The sequence below is a fragment of the Etheostoma spectabile genome, unplaced genomic scaffold, assembly GCF_008692095.1.
Source record: "Etheostoma spectabile isolate EspeVRDwgs_2016 unplaced genomic scaffold, UIUC_Espe_1.0 scaffold00018480, whole genome shotgun sequence".
Taxonomy (NCBI): Eukaryota; Metazoa; Chordata; class Actinopteri; order Perciformes; family Percidae; genus Etheostoma; species Etheostoma spectabile.
Genome location: NW_022604277.1, coordinates 107,501 through 113,704, shown reverse-complemented (window position 1 = coordinate 113,704; position 6,204 = coordinate 107,501). Strand labels below are relative to the sequence as shown.

At 39.0% G+C, this 6,204-nt stretch overlaps 3 non-coding genes across 3 annotated transcripts; all 3 read right to left on the bottom strand.

Moving 5' to 3' along the window:
• Positions 1 to 462: 462 nt before the first annotated feature.
• On the bottom strand, positions 463 to 535 carry trnaa-agc (transfer RNA alanine (anticodon AGC)). Its single transcript has one exon. It is a non-coding gene; the product is annotated as a tRNA-Ala (tRNA).
• Positions 536 to 3,981: 3,446 nt separating this feature from the next.
• On the bottom strand, positions 3,982 to 4,053 carry trnag-ucc (transfer RNA glycine (anticodon UCC)). Its single transcript has one exon. It is a non-coding gene; the product is annotated as a tRNA-Gly (tRNA).
• A 670-nt stretch (positions 4,054 to 4,723) lies between these two features.
• trnap-cgg (transfer RNA proline (anticodon CGG)) lies at positions 4,724 to 4,795 on the bottom strand. The gene has a single exon. It is a non-coding gene; the product is annotated as a tRNA-Pro (tRNA).
• Between the last annotated feature and the right edge of the window lie 1,409 nt (positions 4,796 to 6,204).

The following is a 6,204-nucleotide window of genomic DNA, read 5'->3' as shown; positions in this document are numbered from 1 at the left end:
TGGTATAGCATGTCAAAAAAATTCTTAGTATGGTATGTCAAAAATTCATAAAAGTCATAGTATAGTATGACAAAAATTCATGAAAGTTCATAAAAAGTCATAGTATAATATGTCAAAAAATCATAAAAGTCATAGTATACTTTGTCAAAAATTCATAAAAAGTCATACTATGTCAAAGAATTCTTAAAAAGTCTTAAAAAGTCATAGTATGTTGAAATATTCATAAAGTCATTGTTTAGTATGTCGAAAAAAACATAAAATATCATACTGTAGTATGTCAAAATATTGTTTTTAAATGTATAGTATAGTTGTCAAAAAATTCATAGAAAGTCATAAAAAGTCATTGTATAGTATGTCAAAATATTCCTAAAAAGTCGTAGTGTAGTATGTCGTAAAGTGTAGTATGTCGTAAAGTCCAAATTTGTAGTTGTTGTTGTAAAACAAGAAGAATCTAAAGTCCTCTGGAGAATGCGGGCATTGATCCCGCTACCTCTCGCATGCTAAGCAAGCGCTCTACCATTTGAGCTAATTCCCCTTCTCAAAGAAAATCGTAGTATGTTGAAAAAAGTCATAGTATAGCATGTAAAAAAATTCATACAAGTTATAGTATTGTATGACAAAAAATCATGACAATCATAGTTTAGTATGACAAAAAATTACAGCTGTGTCATTTGGCCTGAACTTGGTGAAGTAAATAGAATCATCCATCAATCACCTTGCTGGGATTATTCCTTTTTAACCTGAGGTTCAACAATTGGTGAAAATTTCCTTTCCAGCACTTTGGAGAAGAAAATCCACTAGTAATTGTGATCTCCATATTGATCAATTTATCATTTTGGCCATAACCATGCTACTAAAATAGATTTTATCAAACCAGGTTGGGCAAGTAACCTTTCAGCTGACTTCTTGTAAAAAAAATAACTCAACTCAAATAAAGCTACTGCGATGGCTGGGAATGAAACCCAGGTCAACTGCTTGGAAGGCAGCTATGCTCACCACTATACCACCATCACTTGGCAATACAATGTTTACTTCAAATCTTGTAATACATCTGGGCATTGAGACTGAAAACGCTCTCTATCACTGAAAGTCCCTCCAGGGGGTCCTATGTTATAACATTCACAAGAATAGGAAGTGTGTGTATATGTTCTAGGTCCCTTCGATAGCTCTTTTATTAGAGCGGAGGACTGTAGAGGCTTAAAGTTGAAATCCTTAGGTCGCTGGTTCAAATCTGGCTCGAAGGAGAAGATTTTTTTCCAGAGTTTCCCTTCAGGGATCAATCAAGAATTTCTGATTCAGATGTAGAGATGGACGGAAAACCCAAAAGCATAATACTTCTTGCCAAGACATAACATGAAACAAAAAAAAAGAGGTGGGCTAGATATGAGCGCAGAAATCCTCTTACGACACACCAAACAAGTGGAAGAAGGTGCTCTGGTCAGATGAAACCAAAATTGAACTTTTTGGCCACAATGCAAAACGATATGTTTGGCGTAAAAGCAACACAGCTCATCACCCTCAACACACCATCCCCACTGTCAAACATGGTGGTGGCAGCACCATGGTTTGGGCCTGCTTTTCTTCAGCAGGGACAGGGAAGATGGTTAAAATTGAGGGGAAGATGGATGCAGCCAAATACAGGACCATTCTGGATGAAAACCTGTTGGAGTCTGCAAAAGACCTGAAACTGGGACGGAGATGTATCTTCCAACAAGACAATGATACCAAACACACAGCAAAATCTACAAAGGAATGGTTCCCAAATAAACGTATCCAGGTGTTAGAATGGCCAAGTCAAAGTCCAGACCTGAATCCAATCGAGAATCTGTGGAAAGAACTGAAAACTGCTGTTCACAAACGCTCTCCATCCAACCTCACTGAGCTCGAGCTGTTTTGCAAGGAAGAATGGGCAAGAACTTCAGTCTCTCGATGTGCAAAACTGATAGAGACATACCCCAAGCGACTTGCAGCTGTAATCGCAGCAAAAGGTGGCTCTACAAAGTATTAACGCAAGGGGGCCAAATAATTTAGCACGCACCACTTTTCAGTTTTTTATTTGCTAAAAAAGTTTAAAATATCCAATAGATTTCGTTCAAAAATCAACGTTAACGTTAGTGGTTAGCAATTGGCGTTAGCATAGCAAGCTAGCGATTTAAAAAAAAGTTTCAGTTAGGAACATGGTTGCAAGCATGTATGGACAGGACTGTATAGACCACAAAACAAGACTGTCGTAATTTTTAAATCAATTATTTAAGCCGAAAATACCAGAAATGCGTCTCTCTGGTCGATGCGGCAGCCATTGTTGCCTGTTGCACATTGTATATCGCTACCCATCGGTTTCAAATAAGATGGCGTTCTCCCTTGATTTTCTTCATTCATTGTCTATGGTTCCTAGGGCCATACACCCCTTACCCCTCGATCAAAAACATTATTGGGACAGCACTCACGTGAACGCTCAAGACGTAGGGAAAGGGGTAGGGGTAAGATAGAGAAATGAGATTCAGCCTAAGACCTCTTGTGTTAATCTGACTGATAGGGTTATGGAACATAGTGGTAGACCAAGGCCTCCTGTGGTAATCTGACTTGAAGGGTTTTGGAGCGTAGTGTTAGACTAAGACCTCCTGTGACACAAACTAAGCAGTATGCTCTCCCTTTTATACCTCAGGCTATTGTAGACAGCACAACAACCACTTCAAACATACACATTTTACAGTTTTTATTGTACTTTATCTATACAATATTAATGCTCCGGTTTTAATGGGTGTTACAGCGGGTATGAGCACTCTAATTTCCATTTTAATGGATGAAATAAACATAACATAAAGACTGTACCCTTCAGCAGGACGAAACATTTCACAAACAGATGCATTTTTAATTTTCAACAGCTTGGGAGTGGACTTTATATGGAGACAAAGCATAGCAAATATCAGAGGATGGTTTTGATCCATCGACCTCTGGGTTATGGGCCCAGCACGCTTCCGCTGCGCCACTCTGCTCTGCTGGACAAGGCCACAGGTTCAAATAAGCAGGTAAATCACCGTAGTTTTAGATGTTTAAATGTGCGCACAAGAAAGATAAGAGGTTACTGTGGGGAAAAGGAGACTGGCTAGGTTAACTTAAGATTTTAAACATTGTAAAAAATGTATGAAACATATGAACACGTTAAACATATACGGGCATATAATATATACCTACAGTCTCAGTCTTTGGATGGTATAGGTAGCGTATCGCTACCGTGACGGCCGACATGCGCCCCGTCACAGTTACCAACAATTTTGTTAATGAATGAGTATTTCACATTGAACACTTACAATTGGGTGGTCGTTAAAAACAGGGCATTGCGAGTTATAAAATCGAGATATAAAATCTAGAGTCAGAAAGGGGTACATATCACAATCCCAAAATCACAATCTCCACATATCACAAAACTGTTGCGTGGGGCCTTAGGTATTTGCTTGTATTACATCAAGTTTTCCAATAACATTAACAAGCATAACATTGATTACGGTGCCTGTGTTTCTCATGATGTGAAAAGTTGATAGTTGCAGTTAGTGTGGCCAAGTGGTCTAAGGCGCTGGATTAAGGCTTCAGTCTCTCTGGAGGCGTGGGTTCAAATCCCACCACTGCCATTTGCATATATTACATAGCTGGAGGGCAACCAATGTGATGTCTTACAGCTGTGGCATTTGGCCTGAACTTGGTGAAGTAACTAGAATCATCCATCAATAACTTTGCTGAGATTGTTCCTTGTTAACCTGAGGTTCAACGAGGTGAAACCTTCCTTTCCAGCACTTTGGACTAGAACATCAACAAATAATTGTGATAATTAATCGTGATCTCCATATTGATCAAAGTAATTGTCGTTATCATTTCGGCCATAATCATGCAGCTCAAAGAGATTTTATCAAACCAGGTTGGGCAAGTAACCTTTCTGCTGACTTCTTGTAAAAAAAGAAAGTACAACAACCCAAAAACAGTTACTGCGATGGCTGGGAATCGAACCCAGGTCAACTGCTTGGAAGGCAGCTATGCTCACCACTATACCACCATCGCTGGACAATGTGATGTTCACTTCAAATCTTGTAATACATTTGGGCATTGAGACTGGTTCAAACCCTGCTTGAAGGTGCAGTCTTTTCCAGAGTTTCCCTTCAGGGATCAATAAAGAATTTCTGATTCAGATGTAGAGATGGACGGACAACCCAAAAGCATAATACTTCTTGCCAAGACATAACATGAAACAAAAAAAAAGAGGTGGGCTAGATATGAGCGCAGAAATCCTCTTACGACAGGCTTTACGTGATATTCATGAAACGTTTGTATCACGCCAATCAGAGCGTAAGAATGATCGGACATTGATAAATGCAGCAACTGGAAAGCAACTTTATTTTGCCACTAAGAAGTGATAGTAGTATTGTGATGAATTTGCCTCGCGTGTGACACTCTTTTCCATCATATTCAATAAATAAACCAGATTAATCAATCCATTCCTCTACTTATATGCAAAGTAGTCTCATTCAGGACCTAAAGCACCCTAAGTGAGAATCATAAACCTAGACCAATGAACAAGGAAAGCCACGTCCTGCTCGTTTGTTCCTTATATCTTTTTCCAGTGTTTTTCTATTGCGTGCAGTTGAATTAAGATATGAAATTGCCAACGTGCTGTACTACAATTGTACTGGCTCCTAATCGGGGTTAATTTTAACAACAGCACCTAACTTCGGGGCTCGTCCGGGAATTGAACCCAGGACCTCTCGCACCCGAAGCAAGAATCATACCTCTAGACCAACGAGGCACATAAAAAAAAGATTTTAGCAATTTTCCATCAAGTAAATGTGATCAGTCAGTGACGCAAAAGGCAATGGTCAAGTAGTTTGTTTGGCATGTGGTGTTTTTATGGTTCCACTGCCAGATTGAGCTTTCTGAATATATTGGACGAAAGACTACTTTTGAAACAAAACATTTTACCAACATTCAAACTTGAAACTTGCCAACAACATTTTTGCTTGCTCCTGATCTGTGTTAAATTATCACCTGTCCTTTAATTACAGATTAAGATTATAACAGCTCTGCCTTCAGGGTTCTCCCGGGAATTGAACCCAGGACCTCTCACACCCAAAGCTAGAATCAGACCTCTTGACCAACAAGCCACGTGAAAATATTTTCTTAGCATTGATCTTTAAGCCACAAGCATTTGCTTTATGGCTTTTTGAGGTTGAGCTGCACATGTATGCTTATCAGGCTATTTTCCTGTTACTCAGAAATTGGGGAAGCTGACTCATGTTGAAATGTAGAAGCTGGAGGTGCATTATATTTTTATTATTTATTGTACTTTGAATTCAAATATTTGGCATCCAAGATAATTTTGGAACGGATGATGTATAAAGCAATAATGAGCCAATACCTTGTTAAAAAATGTTATCAACACCCTTCACTCTTTGCAATTTTGCTCTGACATTGTTTATTTTAGAAAATTGTAACCAGCATTAAATGAGTAGTTTTAGGTCTGTGTGAATGTGGGCCGAGTATTTACCTCGGCTGAACTTGTGAACATCTCTTTGGCATATTCCCAGTCTGATCAAGTCCAGGTGCTGAAAAATCTGTGATTCACGTTTTGAGGGAAGGGGATCTGCATGTGCTTTCTTACCAGAAAGTTTCTGGAGGTCCAAATGGCATCTTTAATGGCGGCCAGGGTGAGCCACTGATTTGCAAAGTTACATGCTAGTATCTGTTTCTTTGGCCTGGACAGACGACCCAAAAGCATAATACTTCTTGCCAAGACATAACAAGAAACAAAAAAAGAGGCGGGGGAGACGGAGTTAAGCCCTGACACAATAGAGAACTACAGACAAAAGATGTGAAATAGTACCAAGTGTGACCAGAAGAATTGGAATAAAACTAGAACTTTAAAGTACAAACCTTTCTTCAAGAAATCTTTATTGTGCTCACATTGAACCTCATTTCTGAAACGTGCATACGACCTAAAACCGGCATAGGACGGGCGTACGCCGATTCCTACGCAAAGTTCGGCAATGTATACCCATATATGGGAGATAAAGGCACCCCTCTTGTATGGAAGGCCAGAGGGGACAAAAATACCTATAGACTCTATGGAAGGCCAAATAATTCAATTTCAATTTCAATTCAATTTTATTTATAGTATCAATTCATAACAAGAATTATCTCAAGACACTTTACAGATAG